Source organism: Brienomyrus brachyistius, chromosome 2 (assembly GCF_023856365.1).
Source record: "Brienomyrus brachyistius isolate T26 chromosome 2, BBRACH_0.4, whole genome shotgun sequence".
In the NCBI taxonomy this organism is placed as follows: domain Eukaryota; kingdom Metazoa; phylum Chordata; class Actinopteri; order Osteoglossiformes; family Mormyridae; genus Brienomyrus; species Brienomyrus brachyistius.
The window spans coordinates 43,990,567-44,010,236 of NC_064534.1; the positions used below are offsets into that span (position 1 = coordinate 43,990,567).

At 45.1% G+C, this 19,670-nt stretch overlaps 2 protein-coding genes and 7 non-coding genes across 9 annotated transcripts in view; 7 read left to right on the forward strand and 2 right to left on the reverse strand.

The window, feature by feature from the left end:
* Window positions 1-19,670, reverse strand: part of LOC125715120 (uncharacterized) — a 1,180,389-nt gene that overhangs the window by 844,538 nt on the left and 316,181 nt on the right. The gene's annotated exons all lie outside the window — the stretch shown is intronic.
* Window positions 1-19,670, reverse strand: part of LOC125715114 (uncharacterized) — a 935,270-nt gene that overhangs the window by 597,651 nt on the left and 317,949 nt on the right. The gene's annotated exons all lie outside the window — the stretch shown is intronic.
* LOC125737083 (5S ribosomal RNA) lies at window positions 67-185 on the forward strand. The gene has a single exon (XR_007396349.1). It is a non-coding gene; the product is annotated as a 5S ribosomal RNA (ribosomal RNA).
* On the forward strand, window positions 1,263-1,381 carry LOC125736083 (5S ribosomal RNA). Its single transcript, XR_007395366.1, has one exon. It is a non-coding gene; the product is annotated as a 5S ribosomal RNA (ribosomal RNA).
* Window positions 2,456-2,574, forward strand: LOC125736210 (5S ribosomal RNA). The gene has a single exon (XR_007395494.1). It is a non-coding gene; the product is annotated as a 5S ribosomal RNA (ribosomal RNA).
* LOC125733794 (5S ribosomal RNA) lies at window positions 3,664-3,782 on the forward strand. The gene has a single exon (XR_007393130.1). It is a non-coding gene; the product is annotated as a 5S ribosomal RNA (ribosomal RNA).
* LOC125730952 (5S ribosomal RNA) lies at window positions 4,845-4,963 on the forward strand. The gene has a single exon (XR_007391245.1). It is a non-coding gene; the product is annotated as a 5S ribosomal RNA (ribosomal RNA).
* On the forward strand, window positions 6,029-6,147 carry LOC125733690 (5S ribosomal RNA). Its single transcript, XR_007393027.1, has one exon. It is a non-coding gene; the product is annotated as a 5S ribosomal RNA (ribosomal RNA).
* On the forward strand, window positions 7,213-7,331 carry LOC125733691 (5S ribosomal RNA). Its single transcript, XR_007393028.1, has one exon. It is a non-coding gene; the product is annotated as a 5S ribosomal RNA (ribosomal RNA).

Sequence of the window (19,670 nt, forward strand, 5' to 3'; positions counted from 1 at the left end):
CAATGGGACTAACTGGCATGTATAGACGCGTGTAATGCAAAAGGGCTGTTTTTGGTCGCGTCTCTCACTCATGGCCATACCACCCTGAACACGCCTGATCTCATCCGATCTCGGAAGCCAAGCAGGGTAGGGTCTGGTTAGTACTTGGATGGGAGACCTCCTGGGAATGCCAGGTGCTGTAAGCTTTTCTCACTTTTACTTTATACAGGGGGCGCTCCACTTCACGATTAATTTAAATCTATCACTCCCCTTCCATTTTACTATTTTATATATATATATTTTTTTCTCTCATTCATAAAGGCAGCCTTTACACACCGTTTTACTCTAAATACTTCCTGGTAATTCTAGGTGCTGTAAGCTGTTCGTGCCTTTATTCCACCAGGGCGCGATCTTCTCACAAACTTGAAGACTGTCACTCCCCATTCACGTTTTAGAACTTATTGTTAATGATAAAGAGACAGCTTTTTACACACAGTTTTAAACAAAGTACTGTTATTATTCCTCTTCAACTGACCGCTTTGTTTTCTATGCAAAAACCACTTCGCCACAGAAGACTCGATATTATTGGCATAGCAAGTTCTGCTCTTCTCCTTTCAAAACTTGCTAAAAGCTGTATTTAAAAGAACAGATTGGCCGGGGTAATTCACACCCTTCAATGCCAGCTTAATGTTTAGGTTAGTGGGAATCACAGAGGAATTAGGGATGGAAACTTCTTTGCTGGTGGTAGAAGCGGTCTGGTGAATTTTTAGAGAGAAGAGGCCGTCGATGTTTGAATGTAAAAAATTGTTCTGGCTGCAGCCTGCAGTATGGACTTGTTGGTGTGTGTAGCTCCCAGTGTTCTGACAGCGCGACGTTTTGGGGAAGCATGTGATTCAGCAGCTACCAGTGGGCTTCGTGCGGCGGAGATTTTGTGGCTGTTAGCGGAGTTGATAACAGAGGGTCGTTAAGAGAAGCCTGCATGCAGTAGGCAAAGGAGTAATGTTTGCCGGCGGGGGACGTGCGGCGATTAACCTGTGCGGTAGTGAAAAGGAGTTAAAAAGAAGGAAGTGTGCGGATGCGGAAAGAATGGAATAATTGTGGTAGGCTGCCGGCTGAGTAGTTTGGTGAATGTTTGGTGTGGGTCCGGCGCTGCCGATTGGATGGTGGTGCTGCAGTGTGAGTCAGATAAAAAAAAAAAAAAAAACAGGAGTAGGATCCAATGGGACTAACTGGCATGTATAGACGCGTGTAATGCAAAAGGGCTGTTTTTGGCAGCGTTTCTCGCTTTTGGCCTTACCACCCTGAACACGCCCGATCTCATCCGATCTCGGAAGCCAAGCAGGGTAGGGTCTGGTTAGTACTTGAATGGGAGACCTCCTGGGAATACCAGGTGCTGTAAGCTTTTCTCACTTTTACTTTATACAGGGGGCGCTCCACTTCACGATTAATTTAAATCTATCACTCCCCTTCCATTTTACTATTTTATATATATATATATTTTTCTCTCATTCATAAAGGTAGCTTTTACACACCGTTTTACTCTAAATACTTCCTGGTAATTCAAGGTGCTGTAAGCTGTTCGTGCCTTTATTCCACCAGGGCGCGATCTTCTCACAAACTTGAAGACTGTCACTCCCCATTCACGTTTTACAACTTATTGTTAATGATAAAGAGACAGCTTTTTACACACAGTTTTAAACAAAGTACTGATATTATTCCTCTTCAACTGACCGCTTTGTTTTCTATGCAAAAACCACTTCGCCACAGAAGTCTCGATATTATTGGCATAGCAAGTTCTGCTCTTCTCCTTGCAAAACTTGCTAAAAGCTGTATTTAAAAGAACAGATTGGCCGGGGTAATTCACACCCTTCAATGCCAGCTTAATGTTTAGGTTAGTGGGAGTCACAGAGGAATTAGGGATGGAAACTTCTTTGCTGGTGGTAGAAGCGGTCTGGTGAATTTTTAGAGAGAAGAGGCCGTCGATGTTTGAATGTAGAAAATTGTTCTGGCTGCAGCCTGCAGTATAGACTTGTTGGTGTGTGTAGCTCCCAGTGTTCTGACAGCGCGACGTTTTGGGGAAGCATGTGATTCAGCAGCTACCATTGGGCTTCGTGCGGCGGAGATTTTGTGGCTGTTAGCAGAGTTGATAACAGAGGGTCGTTAAGAGAAGCCTGCATGCAGTAGGCAAAGGAGTAATGTTTGCCGGCGGGGGACGTGCGGCGATTAACCTGTGCGGTAGTGAAAAGGAGTTAAAAAGAAGGAAGTGTGCGGATGCGGAAAGAATGGAATAATTGTGGTAGGCTGCTGGCTGAGTAGTTCGGTGAATGTTTGGTGTGGGTCCGGCGCTGCCGATTGGATGGTGGTGCTGCAGTGTGAGTCAGATAAAAAAAAAAAGAACATTAGTAGGATCCAATGGGACCAACTGGCATGTATAGAGGCGTGTAATGCAAAAGGGCTGTTTTTGGTAGCATCTCTCGCTTACGGGCATACCACCCTGAACACGCCAGATCTCGTCTGATCTCGGTAGCTAAGCAGGGTAGGGTCTGGTTAGTACTAGGATGGGAGACCACCTGGGAATACCAGGTGCTGTAAGCTTTTCTCACTTTTACTTTATACAGGGGGCGCTCCACTTCACGATTAATTTAAATCTATCACTCCCCTTCCATTTTACTATTTTATATATATATATATATATATTTTTTTTTTTCTCTCATTCATAAAGGCAGCTTTTAGAAACTGTTTTACTCTAAATACTTCCTGGTAATTCTAGGTGCTGTAAGCTGTTCGTGCCTTTATTCCAACAGGGCGCGATCTTCTCACAAACTTGAAGACTGTCACTCCCCATTCACGTTTTACAACTTATTGTTAATGATAAAGAGACAGCTTTTTACACACAGTTTTAAACAAAGTACTGATATTATTCCTCTTCAACTGACCGCTTTGTTTTCTATGCAAAAACCACTTCGCCACAGAAGACTCGATATTATTGGCATAGCAAGTTCTGCTCTTCTCCTTTCAAAACTTGCTAAAAGCTGTATTTAAAAGAACAGATTGGCCAGGGTAATTCACACCCTTCAATGCCAGCTTAATGTTTAGGTTAGTGGGAATCACAGAGGAATTAGGGATGGAAACTTCTTTGCTGGTGGTAGAAGCGGTCTGGTGAATTTTTAGAGAGAAGAGGCCGTCGATGTTTGAATGTAAAAAATTGTTCTGGCTGCAGCCTGCAGTATGGACTTGTTGGTGTGTGTAGCTCCCAGTGTTCTGACAGCGCGACGTTTTGGGGAAGCATGTGATTCAGCAGCTACCAGTGGGCTTCGTGCGGCGGAGATTTTGTGGCTGTTAGCGGAGTTGATAACAGAGGGTCATTAAGAGAAGCCTGCATGCAGTAGGCAAAGGAGTAATGTTTGCCGGTGGGGGACGTGCGGCGATTAACCTGTGCGGTAGTGAAAAGGAGTTAAAAATAAGGAAGTGTGCGGATGCGGAAAGAATGGAATAATTGTGGTAGGCTGCCGGCTGAGTAGTTTGGTGAATGTTTGGTGTGGGTCCGGCGCTGCCGATTGGATGGTGGTGCTGCAGTGTGAGTCAGATAAAAAAAAAAAAAAAACCAGGAGTAGGATCCAATGGGACTAACTGGCATGTATAGACGCGTGTAATGCAAAAGGGCTGTTTTTGGTCACGTCTCTCGCTTATGGCCATACCACCCTGAACACGCCCGATCTCATCCGATCTCGGAAGCCAAGCAGGGTAGGGTCTGGTTAGTACTTGGATGGGAGACCTCCTAGGAATACCAGGTGCTGTAAGCTTTTCTCACTTTTACTTTATACAGGGGGCGCTCCACTTCACGATTAATTTAAATCTATCACTCCCCTTCCATTTTACTATTTTATATATACATATTTTTTTTTCTCTCATTCACAAAGGCAGCTTTTACACACCGTTTTACTCTAAATACTTCCTGGTAATTCTAGGTGCTGTAAGCTGTTCGTGCCTTTATTCCACCAGGGCGCGATCTTCTCACAAACTTGAAGACTGTCACTCCCCATTCACGTTTTACAACTTATTGTTAATGATAAAGAGACAGCTTTTTACACACAGTTTTAAACAAAGTACTGATATTATTCCTCTTCAACTGACCGCTTTGTTTTCTATGCAAAAACCACTTCGCCACAGAAGACTCGATATTATTGGCATAGCAAGTTCTGCTCTTCTCCTTTCAAAACTTGCTAAAAGCTGTATTTAAAAGAACAGATTGGCCGGGGTAATTCACACCCTTCAATGCCAGCTTAATGTTTAGGTTAGTGGGAGTCACAGAGGAATTAGGGATGGAAACTTCTTTGCTGGTGGTAGAAGCGGTCTGGTGAATTTTTAGAGAGAAGAGGCCGTCGAAAATTGTTCTGGCTGCAGCCTGCAGTATGGACTTGTTGGTGTGTGTAGCTCCCAGTGTTCTGACAGCGCGACGTTTTGGGGAAGCATGTGATTCAGCAGCTACCAGTGGGCGTCGTGCGGCGGAGATTTTGTGGCTGTTAGCGGAGTTGATAACAGAGGGTCGTTAAGAGAAGCCTGCATGCAGTAGGCAAAGGAGTAATGTTTGCCGGTGGGGGACGTGCGGCGATTAACCTGTGCGGTAGTGAAAAGGAGTTAAAAAGAAGGAAGTGTGCGGATGCGGAAAGAATGGAATAATTGTGGTAGGCTGCTGGCTGAGAAGTTTGGTGAATGTTTGGTGTGGGTCCGGCGCTGCCGATTGGATGGTGGGGCTGCAGTGTGAGTCAGATAAAAAAAAAAAGAACATTAGTAGGATCCAATGGGACCAACTGGCATGTATAGAGGCGTGTAATGCAAAAGGGCTGTTTTTGGTAGCATCTCTCGCTTACGGGCATACCACCCTGAACACGCCAGATCTCGTCTGATCTCGGTAGCTAAGCAGGGTAGGGTCTGGTTAGTACTTGGATGGGAGACCACCTGGGAATATTAGGTGCTGTAAGCTTTTCTCACTTTTACTTTATACAGGGGGCGCTCCACTTCACGATTAATTTAAATCTATCACTCCCCTTCCATTTTACTATTTTATATATATATTTTTTTTTTTCTCTCATTCATAAAGGCAGCTTTTACACACCGTTTTACTCTAAATACTTCCTGGTAATTCTAGGTGCTGTAAGCTGTTCGTGCCTTTATTCCACCAGGGCGCGATCTTCTCACAAACTTGAAGACTGTCACTCCCCATTCACGTTTTACAACTTATTGTTAATGATAAAGAGACAGCTTTTTACACACAGTTTTAAACAAAGTACTGATATTATTCCTCTTCAACTGACCGCTTTGTTTTCTATGCAAAAACCACTTCGCCACAGAAGACTCGATATTATTGGCATAGCAAGTTCTGCTCTTCTCCTTTCAAAACTTGCTAAAAGCTGTATTTAAAAGAACAGATTGGCCGGGGTAATTCACACCCTTCAATGCCAGCTTAATGTTTAGGTTAGTGGGAGTCACAGAGGAATTAGGGATGGAAACTTCTTTGCTGGTGGTAGAAGCGGTCTGGTGAATTTTTAGAGAGAAGAGGCCGTCGAAAATTGTTCTGGCTGCAGCCTGCAGTATGGACTTGTTGGTGTGTGTAGCTCCCAGTGTTCTGACAGCGCGACGTTTTGGGGAAGCATGTGATTCAGCAGCTACCAGTGGGCTTCGTGCGGCGGAGATTTTGTGGCTGTTAGCGGAGTTGATAACAGAGGGTCGTTAAGAGAAGCCTGCATGCAGTAGGCAAAGGAGTAATGTTTGCCGGTGGGGGACGTGCGGCGATTAACCTGTGCGGTAGTGAAAAGGAGTTAAAAAGAAGGAAGTGTGCGGATGCGGAAAGAATGGAATAATTGTGGTAGGCTGCTGGCTGAGAAGTTTGGTGAATGTTTGGTGTGGGTCCGGCGCTGCCGATTGGATGGTGGGGCTGCAGTGTGAGTCAGATAAAAAAAAAAAAAAGAACATTAGTAGGATCCAATGGGACCAACTGGCATGTATAGAGGCGTGTAATGCAAAAGGGCTGTTTTTGGTAGCATCTCTCGCTTACGGCCATACCACCCTGAACACGCCCGATCTCGCCTGATCTCGGAAGCTAAGCAGGGTAGGGTCTGGTTAGTACTTGGATGGGAGACCACCTGGGAATACCAGGTGCTGTAAGCTTTTCTCACTTTTACTTTATACAGGGGGCGCTCCACTTCACGATTAATTTAAATCTATCACTCCCCTTCCATTTTAATATTTTATATATATATTTTTTTTTTTCTCTCATTCATAAAGGCAGCTTTTAGAAACCGTTTTACTCTAAATACTTCCTGGTAATTCTAGGTGCTGTAAGCTGTTCGTGCCTTTATTCCACCAGGGCGCGATCTTCTCACAAACTTGAAGACTGTCACTCCCCATTCACATTTTACAACTTATTGTTAATGATAAAGAGACAGCTTTTTACACACAGTTTTAAACAAAGTACTGATATTATTCCTCTTCAACTGACCGCTTTGTTTTCTTTTCAAAAACCACTTCGCCACAGAAGACTCGATATTATTGGCATAGCAAGTTCTGCTCTTCTCCTTTCAAAACTTACTAAAAGCTGTATTTAAAAGAACAGATTGGCCGGGGTAATTCACACCCTTCAATGCCAGCTTAATGTTTAGGTTAGTGGGAGTCACAGAGGAATTAGGGATGGAAACTTCTTTGCTGGTGGTAGAAGCGGTCTGGTGAATTTTTAGAGAGAAGAGGCCGTCGAAAATTGTTCTGGCTGCAGCCTGCAGTATGGACTTGTTGGTGTGTGTAGCTCCCAGTGTTCTGACAGCGCGACGTTTTGGGGAAGCATGTGATTCAGCAGCTACCAGTGGGCTTCGTGCGGCGGAGATTTTGTGGCTGTTAGCGGAGTTGATAACAGAGGGTCGTTAAGAGAAGCCTGCATGCAGTAGGCAAAGGAGTAATGTTTGCCGGTGGGGGACGTGCGGCGATTAACCTGTGCGGTAGTGAAAAGGAGTTAAAAAGAAGGAAGTGTGCGGATGCGGAAAGAATGGAATAATTGTGGTAGGCTGCTGGCTGAGAAGTTTGGTGAATGTTTGGTGTGGGTCCGGCGCTGCCGATTGGATGGTGGGGCTGCAGTGTGAGTCAGATAAAAAAAAAAAAAAGAACATTAGTAGGATCCAATGGGACCAACTGGCATGTATAGAGGCGTGTAATGCAAAAGGGCTGTTTTTGGTAGCATCTCTCGCTTACGGCCATACCACCCTGAACACGCCCGATCTCGCCTGATCTCGGAAGCTAAGCAGGGTAGGGTCTGGTTAGTACTTGGATGGGAGACCACCTGGGAATACCAGGTGCTGTAAGCTTTTCTCACTTTTACTTTATACAGGGGGCGCTCCACTTCACGATTAATTTAAATCTATCACTCCCCTTCCATTTTAATATTTTATATATATATATATTTTTTTCTCTCATTCATAAAGGCAGCTTTTAGAAACCGTTTTACTCTAAATACTTCCTGGTAATTCTAGGTGCTGTAAGCTGTTCGTGCCTTTATTCCACCAGGGCGCGATCTTCTCACAAACTTGAAGACTGTCACTCCCCATTCACATTTTACAACTTATTGTTAATGATAAAGAGACAGCTTTTTACACACAGTTTTAAACAAAGTACTGATATTATTCCTCTTCAACTGACCGCTTTGTTTTCTTTTCAAAAACCACTTCGCCACAGAAGACTCGATATTATTGGCATAGCAAGTTCTGCTCTTCTCCTTTCAAAACTTACTAAAAGCTGTATTTAAAAGAACAGATTGGCCGGGGTAATTCACACCCTTCAATGCCAGCTTAATGTTTAGGTTAGTGGGAGTCACAGAGGAATTAGGGATGGAAACTTCTTTGCTGGTGGTAGAAGCGGTCTGGTGAATTTTTAGAGAGAAGAGGCCGTCGAAAATTGTTCTGGCTGCAGCCTGCAGTATGGACTTGTTGGTGTGTGTAGCTCCCAGTGTTCTGACAGCGCGACGTTTTGGGGAAGCATGTGATTCAGCAGCTACCAGTGGGCTTCGTGCGGCGGAGATTTTGTGGCTGTTAGCGGAGTTGATAACAGAGGGTCGTTAAGAGAAGCCTGCATGCAGTAGGCAAAGGAGTAATGTTTGCCGGCGGGGGACGTGCGGCGATTAACCTGTGCGGTAGTGAAAAGGAGTTAAAAAGAAGGAAGTGTGCGGATGCGGAAAGAATGGAATAATTGTGGTAGGCTGCCAGCTGAGTAGTTTGGTGAATGTTTGGTGTGGGTCCGGCGCTGCCGATTGGATGGTGGGGCTGCAGTGTGAGTCAGATAAAAAAAAAAAAAAGAACATTAGTAGGATCCAATTGGACCAACTGACATGTATAGAGGCGTGTACTGCAAAAGGGCTGTTTTTGGTAGCATCTCTCGCTTACGGCCATACCACCCTGAACACGCCTGATCTCGTCTGATCTCGGAAGCTAAGCAGAAAAAAGGTTAGGTGGTACCTTGGGCGGAGCTTAATTCTCCGCTTCTGACGTCATAAGAGGAAGTAGCGTATCCTTGATTCTGATTGGTTGAGGGTTTATGCCCATATATGGTATTAATACATGCTTATGCCACGTTTTGCCGATAGGGGGCGACATGGTTTTGGGAGATTGCCGTTATGTCCATATATGGTATCAATACATGCTTATGCCACGTGTTGCCGATAGGGGGGTTTGGGGGATTAATAGAATAAAAATACATTACATGTATTTCATTAATGTGCTTTTTTTAATTACGTTTTTATGGTATAATAAAACATAGAGCAGGATGAAGGCAAGCTAGCGCATACACGTTCAGCGGGGGCGTCCGTCCGGCCTTGTGTTGTTAGTAAGCGCCGCGGCGTATTTTAAAAGAAAGCACACAAATGTTTTAAAAGAAGAAAGCACCAAAAGAAGGAAAACTTTAGGGTTATTTTAAAAGAAAAAGCAGGGTGAATTTAAACAAACATGCCTGAAAGAAGCAGCAGAAGAACAAATTTAAACAAGCGCAAACGATAGCAGCACAACCAAACCAATAAACATACAGCCCGTCGTTTTAAAAGGAGAGCACTCATTACATTTAACCAACACGAAAGACTTTAGTTATATTTACGAGGTTGGAGAAAGCATGTAAGCGGCAAACTTTTAGAAGAAGTAGGACGAAACGAGCCGGAGACCCCGCCACATGCGACTACTCTGTTTGAACAACGCGGGGCGGAATGGACGATCGCTAGTCCGGCGTTTGGCGCATGCGCACCCACGCCGACGCCCCTTTCAAAATGGCGACGCCGGCAGAGCGCCTGTTTTAGCAAATAAAACCCCTATAACCGTAATGTTTTTAAGGAATGAAGCACTTTTCTGCCAATGTGAATAATAAAGTAAAGCGGTCTGAGCATTTTCGACAGCAATAATCAAAGAATAACGCGGTTAATTCTTGTTTAAGCGAGCGCATGCGCGTAGATCCACACATCATTTCCTTTATTGAGCCTGCTCGTTGCGTCAAGCACCTGTCAAATGGCGAGCAATTGTCAAATTGTCTCATACAGACAGTTCCAGCCATGAGTTTGATGACACCAGCGACGCTCCATAACTGTGACTTAGTGCCGCTAAACCCAACATGGGCACCCCGCAAGCCGTGGAGACAGCGCGAGCATGGGGCTCTGTGCAGCATATTCTCGTATAAAGAATGTATCTGTATAAAACTCGAGAAAAAGTTTGAACAAAGTGAGATCGACTGGGGGATCATTAGCCACTCCCCATTTGTGACAGTAGCAACCAATAAGATGAGAGAAGGCTGTACTTAACCATGGTGAAAAACGTATTAATACCCATCGCTCCTGTGAGCCAGCACTCAAAGACAACGAGACAAACCTCCCCAGCTTGCAATGGCGTGCAAACAGACAACTTCGACTATCCCGCCATCTCCTGAAACGATCACGCTGCCACGGATAGAAGAGAATACTTTTGGACTGCTGCTGAACAACGCTGAAGCCCGCCCTCGGCGGCCACCGATACCGCAATCGACTTTTGGGCTGCGACTTGACAACTCACCAGAGCCTTTTGACCTTCAGCAGGCCGCATCATGGGGGCCGTATGGCGACCCGTGCTTTTCATCGGCACCCCCTTCGAGCCCAACATGGGCGCAATGGCCGTCATCGATGGTTGAGGCTGCAGCGGCGACCCCTCATGTATTCTTGGGAGCACCACGGTCCCCGTCACCGACGATCGACGAACTCTGCGAGCGTTTTGCTGCGCTGTCATTGTCTGAAGATGTTGTGGATGGGAGCATCACTGACTCTGCCATGAAAATTATCAAAGGGGCACTTGCCTGCATTCTGGATCATGTGATCGAGGAGGACTTGAAGGAGGACTGTGTAGGTTGCTCTGTGATGCATCCTAGCCAGCGTCGGCACACGTGCCTGTACGACCCCGAGCCATTTTACTTCTTTCACAATTTTGAAAAGTTGGTCAAAAAGCTGTATAGACCATGGTTTAAACACATCATCACGAAAGCGGTGTCGGTGTTCAATCCCCACCCCTCACCAGTGAAAGTACAGGGCGCTGTTGAGGCAGTCATGTGTGATCTTAAAGATGAAATAAACGTGCGGGAGAAATTGCGCGAGTTTAAACGTGAAGGTGAAGGGGCAGATTACGAGGGGGGTATAGATGACGCATATAATGAATTCTGTATTTTGCACGCATACAAACAACCCCAGGCTACTGTGTAAACGCTGAAGTATGTGTTTCTGACAATTTTTGCCTGCGTTCTAAATAAAATGAGTTGACTCAAAAACACTTTGTCATTATTGCTAGAGGTTCACGATGGATGACAAGCGCTTGAAACGTGTCTATTATACACCATCAAACCCTGGGTCTTTTGGAGGCCCCGACAGATTATACAGATCTCTGATAGATGAAGAAGAAGGTGCGGGTAATATAAATAAGAAACAAGTTGCTACATGGCTATCTGGTGAAGATGCGTACACATTACATAAACCGATCAGGTTTAACTTTAAAAGGAACAGAGTCTTTGTGACTAATATCGATTCTCAATGGCAAGCTGACTTGGTGGACATGTCGGCTTACGCGGAACAGAATGACGATTTTAAATACATGTTAACGTGTATAGACATTCTATCAAAATACGCATGGGTTCGATGTCTTAAAAGCAAGACGGGTGCAGAGGTAAAGAAAGTGTTTGAAAACATTCTCTCTGAAGGCAGGACCCCTAAAAAGCTACAAACCGACCACGGGACAGAGTTTTTTAACGCGTCGTTTCATAAGCTTACCGAGAAACATGGAATAATACATTTCGCCACTGGTAACGATGTCAAAGCGTCTGTAGTGGAAAGGTTTAACCGAACATTAAAGACACGAATGTGGCGTTATTTTACAGCATATAATACAAGAAGGTATGTGGACATTGTACAAGACCTAGCGAGAGCGTACAATAACACCCACCACAGCACCATTAAAATGAAACCGGTTGAGGTAAATGCATAGAATGCGGCCCATGTCTTCAACAACATTTATGGTTTGATGCCGAGTACATCTAAAAAGCGCCGCTATAAGTTTAAAATTGGAGATGTGGTCAGGGTGTCTAAAGCACGGGGAAAATTCACCAAAGGATACGAGCAAACTTTTACGGACGAGTACTTTACCGTCGCCGAACATCTACCTAGAGCACCGCCGGTGTATAGGTTAAAAGATTATGACGGCGAAATCATAGAGGGGACATTTTACACCGAAGAGCTACAAAAGATCAGACTAGACAAAGACAAAAACTTCAAAGTTGAGAAAATCGTTGCGGAAAAAACGCAGCGTGGTAAAAAAATGTTTTTAGTGAAATGGCAGGGATGGCCAGACAAATTTAACAGCTGGGTTCCTGCTAAACAAGTAGTTGACATATAAGTGCGACGGGCCGTGTTTGTAGTGTTCAGTTCCACCAAAAGCGGCCATGGAGGAAAGCGGCTTTTATGTCACGCTCCCAAGCAATGCGTCTATGGATGTTTTCCCACACAATACCATATCAAGCTACACGACAAAACTAGCCAAGCCGATTGAACTGAATGGTAAATGGGAAGTAGGCCTAGCCGAAATCCATTACCCGCGTACATGGGATACGCTGGTAGAAGAAGAAGACACCTTATTTTACGTGACAGGATGGATGTCGATACCGTCGACCCTACAGTACAAGCTAAAGGCAGGATATTACAGAGATATTGAAAAACTAATCAGTGAGACGAATGCGGTTCTAGGAGGGTCAAAACTAAAATTTGACTATAGCGTGATAAAAAACAAAGTGTATATGATCGGACCACCGCACGTTGCCTTTAAAGCGAAAGGTAACCTTGCACGGATGCTAGGGTTTGTGCCTGATGTATTTCAGAAGATTGGTGATAGACCAGCGGCACCGTACCCCGCCGACATAAGCGCCGGTTTTTACACGATTTACGTGTATTCAGACATTGTCGAGCATCAAAGAGTGGGTGACAGCCACGTGCCTCTTTTACGGAGCGTACATATAGCGGGGGAACACAACTCGATGGTCACAATATCTTACGACAGGATTCATTACGTGTCGCTCTGCAAGAATCACATTGATAACATTGTCATCGAGTTAAAGTCTGACCAGAACAAGGCGATACCCTTCCGATACGGGAAAACGCTCGTAAAACTGCATTTCAGACCGGTTAAGCAGTACTACCCCCAATAATGTACAGCGCCGACGGCTTTTCAGATCCACATAGATATGTGGAATACTACAGAAACCAAGCGGGTAACGGTCTACCCAGATACAATGGAGCCCCCGTTATGTACGGTGGGGGTCTGGGAGGGCTTTTTCGAGGACTCCTCAGAATGGCGGTGCCATTTCTGAAAAGGACTTTCAATATGGCGAAACCGCATTTAAAATCGGCCGCCCAAAATATCGTTAAAGACGTAGTAACAGGAGCCATGACGGGTCAATTGACAGCACAGCCACAAGAGGGCTCGGGGCTCATGGTGCTTGCTCGCGGCAAGCGTCGTAGACCCCCTGGGGATCGAATTACCACCGCTAAAAAACGCAAAGCAATACCCAAGAGAGTCACAGTAGTCAAAAAGAAGCGCGAGAAGAAGGTTGCCAAAAAAGCACAGAGAAGAAGATACATTTTCTAAAACTATGGCCCTCATTCACAACATGTCGGAAGAGTGTATGAAATCAGAACTGGATATTTTTGCGATACCATACACGCAAGCAAGCATTGATAAGAATATATACGTGGAAGTGCCACCACTCTCAGCCTTAACTGATAACGGCCCCCTGGAGTTTTTTATCGCCGGTAATGGGGAAGATTACCTAGATCTCAACAACACGCTACTGCATCTCCGGTGTCGGATCACAAGAGCTAACGGTACAAACATTGACGCCGGTGCAAATGTGGGAGTCATAAATTACCCGATCGCCTCGATTTTCTCACAAGTGGACGTATCCCTGGGTGACCGGCTAGTGAGCCAATCTAGCAACACTTACCCTTACAGAGCGATGATAGAGTGCCTGCTTAATTATAGCGTCGGTACGCTCTCCAGACAGTTTACCTGCGGGTTGTTTTTCAAAGACAGCAGTACAGGAATGAATGAGACACACCCGCAAGGCCTTAACGCGGGGCTAGAGAAAAGAGCCGCATTTTCGGCAAGAAGCAGCGTTTTCGATTTGATGGGCCCAATACACTCTGACATATTTTTTCAGGAGCGGCTAATGCTAAATGGGGTCGACGTCAAAATTAAAATGGTCCGAAACAAAGATGAGTTTTGCCTCATGAGCGGTGATGCAGATGAGCAGTACTCGCTCAAAATAGTATCGGCATCCCTCTTTGTTAAAAAAGTTTCTGTATCGACGGCTGTCAAACTGGGGCACGCGAGCGCATTGCTGGCAGCCAACGCGAAATACCCGATCGAGAGAGTATGTATGAAAACTTTTAGCGTTGCCGCGGGTAGCCGTGTCTGCGCTCAAGAAAATTTGTTTCTAGGTCAGCTGCCTAAAACCGTAGTCATCGGGCTTGTAGATAATATGGGTTTTATGGGCGCGTACGATCGAAACCCCTTCAATTTTCAACATTACGACGCTGAATTTGTAGCACTTTACGTAGATGGCCAGCAGTATCCCTCTAAACCCTTTCAACCAGATTTTATCCGAGGAAACGTGGCCCGTGAATATTACAGTTTGATTTTGGCTACGGGGAGACATTTGAAAAACGAGCCTTTCGCTGTTGACAGAAACGAGTACATAAATGGCTACACTTTGTACGCCTTTAACTTGTCACCCGACGAGGGATGTAATCAGCATCTCTCCATGGTTAAAAGCGGAAATATGCGCCTGGAGATGAGGTTCCGACAGCCGCTGGCCAGGACTGCGACATTGATAGTTTACCCATCATTCGACAATATAATCGAGATTAGCCAAAGGAGAAATGTATTGTACGATTACTACTAGTCATGAACACATTGGAGCTATCCAACATCCTTGGCAGAAACCGCTGGACTGCTCGACATTTTTATGGGGTGTTGGCTTGTGACGAGCTGGAGGCTGTAAAACTTGAAAAATTACCCGCAATCTTCATCGTCAACACACATCCGAGTTGGGCACCCGGTGAACACTGGCTGGCGCTTTTCATCGGTACTGACAGCACCGCAGAGTTTTTCGACTCGTACGGAAATCCTCCGGATCACCCCAGCTTTCCGAGGACCATAAACGCTTTTATGACAAGGCACTGTGACCGTCTCGTTTGCAACGCGAAGCAGCTTCAAAGCGATCTCAGTGTGACGTGTGGACAACATTGCATTTTTTATTTAATTAACCGCTGTAGAGGCTTTTCTTTTTGCAAAATTCTATCGTTTTATAGCAATGATTTAAAAAAGAACGATGCTATGGTTTCTCATTTTGTTTCTAAATTTAAATATATCAATCGTGTGAAAAATATGTTTACCAAAATGCAGATGGTGAGATGTTGTAAGGCTTTGAAAAAGATTGTGCATGACAAATAAAAAAACACAAAGACAAAATATCACGTTTGAGTGTTTTAATTAAGTAAGTACAAAAGCATTTTAAAACACAAGCCAGTCGGGTCTTAAGAATTTCCGTGGGGTTCGCGGTGACCGACCATCTCGGGGTGTACCGTCACGCCGCTCCTCGGTGCGGGGCTTGTTCTTGATCGACTCTATGAGACGTCCAACATCTTGGTTAGGTATGAGGGTGCAAGGCATGTTGAGTCTAGCCAGGCCTTGTAGAAATTCTCCCCACCCCGCAGGCCTTCTCCCCTCGTTCACGTTATGCGGGTTGGTAATGTTTTTAAGCAAATCGAGCATGTGGGATCCAGCGATAGTTGTACCATTAAAAACAAACTCCCCGCGTGGATTCCACGCAGTGACGGCAGAGTTTTCATGCATTTTACCCATTATATATTCAGCCTTTTTCTTGTTACGCGAAGCAACATTTTTAATGACTTCATCCATAATGGAATCCCCAGCAACGGCGGCACGTGCCGCCACAGCATTATCTATTATGGGGTCTTCAGGAGGAAGTGTTAAAGATAAGGGCTCATTATCACCTTGCCTGGCCAAAGTCAAATATCTCTGTAGCACCTCTGTGTACAAGCGGACCTTTTCGTGGTCAGCAACATCCGTTCTTGATAAAATGTTGCGTATTGCAATGTCCAATTCGCTTTCGGCAGTCTGTCTTATCGTGTCTTTAGGAGATGTGGCATTATGCAGTTTTTCAAGCTGTGCCTTAGGGACCAGATACATTTTCCTAGCGTGTTCCATTTACTTAGCTCCGTTGAAAAAGACTGGTGAGAAACGGTATGGCGACACTTAGCAGGGGTAGAATGAATCCCCCACCGGTCTGTATAATAGCCTTCTTCTTTTTTTTAAACGATGCCCGTTTGTTTGCCAATAGTTTAATGCCGCTCTTTTGCTTTTTTAGTTGTACAATCTGGGCTTTGGTTAGCGGGATCTTGCCGCACAGCACGTTCAAAGCTATTTCACAAAGAGTGTTCAGCAAACCCGGAGATGCCGTCTTTAAAATTTTCTTTCTCTGTCTGGTGTTACTGTCAAATAAAGCTTTCAGGTCACTCCAGTTTCTTTTTATACGAGCCGACATTATTATTTTTTCTTGAGCACGTAAGCAGCCGGCCACTCGGGTGGAAGCATTCCTGTTCTGAGCCTACAGTCCTCGGGTGTCACGGCTTTTAAATCCACCAACAGATATCCGTAAGGGACTTTTGTAGCGTCTTCGAAAGCTTCTAGAAAAAATTTTGAATGCCGCGGGTACATCTGCCTTGCCAATACACTCGTCTGTAATTTATCTCGGGGGTTTTTAAATAATACGATATAATTAGCGTTGAGATTGATGGTCCGGCTCTTCTTACCTTGGAAGAAAAGATTCTGCACCAGATATATGACGCTTAGATTTCTGTGATGCGTGTACTTGGTAAAAGCTTTTTCCACCTCGCCGTTATCGCTGGCTTTTTCCATAAGGTCGTCAATGATGATCAAATTAATTTTATTTGATGGTAAAAGTTCGTCGTCACAATGAGACTCTGGGATTCCTTCCACAAATTTAATATTTTTTATTTTGCACAACAAATCATCATACAATGGTTGCCAGCAAGAATAGCACCATACGACGTTTTCAGGCACTCTGGACAATGTACAATACACATTCTCAAGCAGTCTTTTAATGAAATAAGACTTGCCACAGTTGCTCGGTCCCGATATAATGCACGAGAATGGGTGCTGAAGTCTATTGTCGAACCCGTAAGGCAGTGTGGAATAGTCAGGCAGTAGCTGCCGCTTGGTGTACACAACCTTGAAACACTTGTTGACTGTCTTAGTTTTCAAAAGGAAACCCCTTTTATCCCTCAAGATTTGCTGCGTAGATGTCCTGATCTCTCGAGGGGGGTCACGTGGGTTACTCACAAAATCGTGAACTAAGTCTGTGAGGGATGCGATGTTGACAACTTTCGAATTGGTGTTGTGTAGCGTTATTCCCTTAACTTTCAAGTTTGTTTTACTTTTTGCGGTTCTGTACCCATAAGTTTTGGGACCCCCTGAAACAAATTCCACAATGTGATCATCTGGGTCCAACTCGCTTGTCAGCTCACCGAGAAAGTCACCCAAAGGTGGCATCCAGTCCCCCGGCTTGCTGACAAAAATTACAGAGTCTGTATCATGGTACAGCGTACGCCGCCCCAAGCGGTCCATGAGGTTGTACAGCTCGAGCCTTGCATACGCGGTAGTGAACGCCGCAATAAACGTGTTGACGTGCCGCGGCGTGTTAGGGAACACCTTTATGTTCCGCCATTGGACCATTGCCACATTGTCATTCAAAAAGGAAAAGTGAGACACATTGACCAGCTTTGAAAAAATGAACATGAGAAACTCATCGGGGTCTTTGATGAGCGTCGTACTTGCCTGGTTTATCCTCTGACCAAATTTTCCCCAAAACAATTTGGAAATTTGGCGTTTCACTTTGTTCACCCCGATGTTTTCGGGGTTCAAGCGGATGCCCTCCTTCTCAAAGTAGGTCTGTATGTATCTCTCTTTATCCTCAGCACTCTTTACCCAAGAGGGATAACCCGAAGCCTCCTGTTTTCCCTTTAAATGGGTGTTAATATAGTCAGCAAAGAGTGCGTCTGTCCTGTCGGGGAAATGCCAGACCTCGTAAATCTTGGCAATTTTGTAGCCCTTTTCAACAGCCTTGTTGATTTCGATACTGCACCACGTACCGCTCAGAGCTCTCTGCTCATCTGAATGATTGCAGACCCCTTGCGTCTCAGTTTCACAGCATGTTCGGCAAAGTGTGAACATGAGTTTACCGCCGGACCTGTAAGGCAGAACCGGCAGGTAAAGACCTCTCGGTGGGTAAACCTTGGCTTTGATCAACCCAAAATAGTTTTCCACACTGTCGAAATCGCGGTAAATGATTACGGGGTGGCCTACCGGGTACTCCTTAAACTTGTTGACAGAGGGATAAAGGCTCGTGAAGTCGTAGTAATCTATGCGCTCGTCGCCCTCTGCTTTGTAGTGCAATTGCAAGGCGTTAGTTCTGCCGCCAAACAGAGCGTCCCGAGGGTCGATGCGCTCTGGAAAGTCAAATTCCCTCAAGAACGCCTGTACACTTGCACTTTCAGCCTTCAGTTTGTCCCACTGGTGTTCCCAAATAACATGTACATTGAGGTTGTACGTGTGTTTAAGGGCAAATATTTTATCCTGAAACTGCTGATGCATGTCCCCAAAACGCAGTTTTGTTACAGGGTTCAGTGTCTTAGAATCAAAGCATTCTGGGCACCCGTGAAAAAAACACCCAGCAAATTCGTACGCCGTACGAACCCCGTCGATTTCGGCATAGCCGTCGAGGTAGTAGGGACCCATTTTCACCTCCCCTCTACAGAGCGCGTGCTGTATCTCTAGTTTTTCGCTATGTGCGATGTATTCCAGCCACTGGATAGATGGCGTGGAGTATGCCTTTTGTCGCTTGATGTAATTATCTGGAGTGGTCAGAGCGACGGTATTTTCAGGCAAAAAACTCATGCAAAACTGTTTCATGCACACAGAGGCTATGGTGACACATTGAAAAGGGTCTAGATTACAGCTGTTTATAATCTCACCCCTGAACCTGAGACAGCCCTCTCTCAAGATGACAACATCATTTTTACAGTACTCTGCCATTTCTTTTCTAAAGTCAAACACCTCGCCCGCAATAGTACCGTGCCACACCATAAACTCTCTCTTTTCCTTCTCCATCATGGTTTGCACCCCGTATGCCTCTGGTGGCGGGTAGGGACCGACGTAATTTTGATTTTCTACGGTGTTCCAAAAATGTGGGAAATAGCCTTTCTTTTCGCTCTCAAAACCCAAAGCGGCGGGGAATGCGCTTAGCTTCATGGGCAGAAAGCATAGGGAGTCAATGTATCTTTGGCTAAAGTCCTCGTCTGACACACAGAGCAGTTTGCTGCCCTGTGTGATAATGTGGGGTGTGATACCATTTTCAACTAAATATTTCATAAGCAGGTAACTGTCATAGCCTTTAGAGTTGTGCGCTATAAATGTGTACCCCTTGTATTTACGGTTGCGGTACTTTTTGAAAAATTCCGCCACACAACCATCCCCCTTAGCGGTCCAACAATTGCCCTCAAAGTCAATGCAGCAGATGTAATTAGCAATGTGCGTCCCCTCATCTTGTCTACACTCAAAGTCGTAAAATACATAGCGGTCTGTCAACTCCTCAGTCTTTACTGGCTCGATAAAACACTGATGCGCACAGTCAGGTGTCAAGTCCTCTTTACAAAAAGCGCATCTCGTGTTAGGTTTACATTTATGAGCCTTTCAATTATTTTTAGTGACGGGGTACCGTTGGTTACACTTGTCACAATACTTGACAGTGTCACATAAGCTGTGTACACTGTCCCCGCCTGGTTGCTGTTTTGAGATTTTGTGCTGCTCGAAGCAATACCGCGATCGACAGAACGACCCACAGTCATCACAATGTATGTACTGTCTGCGGTGCTTATGGCATTCGGGACTGAGACATACATTGCAGTAATACTCACATTTGTGGTGTGCTTTAACACTGTATGCAGCGTAACAGTAATCACAGATGTACGATTCCCCAAAAAACGACGTCAAGCTTTTTATGCCGAA